The following is a 1,523-nucleotide window of genomic DNA, read 5'->3' on the forward strand; positions in this document are numbered from 1 at the left end:
GAGGAGGAGGAGGAGGAGGAGGAGGAGGTAGAAAATGAGGAGGAGGAGGAAAAAAGTCGAAAAAGAAGACACATTGTTGGGCTAGGCGCGCACAGGGCAACTTTAGTTGCGGAACTGTTTTCTCGCCCAAATGTAAACAATGAAATTGATAAGCACCGCCGGCACAGGCAACTCGGGTTTTCATTGTTTACATTTGAGCGAGAAAACTGTTGCCAACTAAAGTTGCCCTGTTCGCGCTGCCCTGTGCGCGCCTAGCCTAAGCTTACTCCCTTTTTAAAAATTAATGTTAAGGAAATAATTTAGCACTGTTGAATCAGACAAAAGATTCTAAAACCAAAGCAAAATCCATAAAAGCATGGTACCAAATAAAGTCCTTGACAAAGAAAGCAAAACTGTTTTACTCCTAATTCAGAAACGGAGGCAATTATGAATTGAGGCAATGCCAGTGAACATCCAAGTTAATTCCTTTCTTTTCCTGGGTGTGTTTGTCTGCCTTTTGTGCGGGTGCAAAAGTTGAACAAGAACACAATCTTTTATCCGAAACACTCGGCTTCCAGCACTCTTTGGACTTCCGGAGACTTTTGAGTATTGAAATAACAGTGCGGTACTCAAGACACGAGTATTTGATTAGGGATTCTATCCAGAAAGGTGTGTGAGTTGGTTGGTTGACGGGGGGGGGGGGATGCTAGTGAGCTGAATGTGCAATGTGATTTGAAATATTACATACTATGGAAGTAGGGGGGGGGCACTTAATCAAAATCGAAATCTTTACCCAACATTTAGTTTCCTTGTGTGTTTGAGTAAAGAGAAGCACGCCGACACAATAACTGTCTTTTGGAGCAGGGGAATGTGAGGCAGACAGGGAAAAACAACAGAGGGATGAGGAGAAAATGGGACCTACTAGTGGCTACTACAATAAAGAAACAGTCTAAAAAACACATAAAGCATGAGACAGTAACGTCTTTAAAAATAATACCCACAGTACACTGCAGAAAGTTTCACCAAGTCCCTATTTGATATGTATGATTTGATACTTTAAAGAGCAGCTAGATGATCCTTCACGGAGGGACAAAGGCTACTATTTTGGCACAGGTTGATCAAATCCTCAAAAGCCAAACACTTTTGATTTTCTAGATGATAGCCATACCTCCTAGCCAGTGAAAAAGCTAGGCTACAATGAATAACTACAATATGACATTGTCAAAGTTCTCATTGGCTCGAGGACTTTAATATAGTCCCTAAAGGACTTCAGGTCAAATTCGATGGAGCAAAGCAGGTGTCTATTCGATGTAGTGTGCATTTGTCATCACCAATTGTTGATCGACCCGAATCCGATGTAACTGTGCAAATCGGATTAATTTCAGGAATGGCCGTCCGTTCTTACTCCCCTTAGGTTTACAGAAGTTGTGCAAGCAAGGCATGACAGGACGAAATAGGACGTCTTTGAAGGAAGATGATCGCGTATGAGTGACGCCAGATTAACTCTCTCCGTCTGCCTCTCTCTCTCTCTCTCTCTCTCTCTG

The sequence above is a fragment of the Aplysia californica genome, unplaced genomic scaffold (genome assembly GCF_000002075.1).
Source record: "Aplysia californica isolate F4 #8 unplaced genomic scaffold, AplCal3.0 scaffold00069, whole genome shotgun sequence".
NCBI classification, from domain to species: domain Eukaryota; kingdom Metazoa; phylum Mollusca; class Gastropoda; order Aplysiida; family Aplysiidae; genus Aplysia; species Aplysia californica.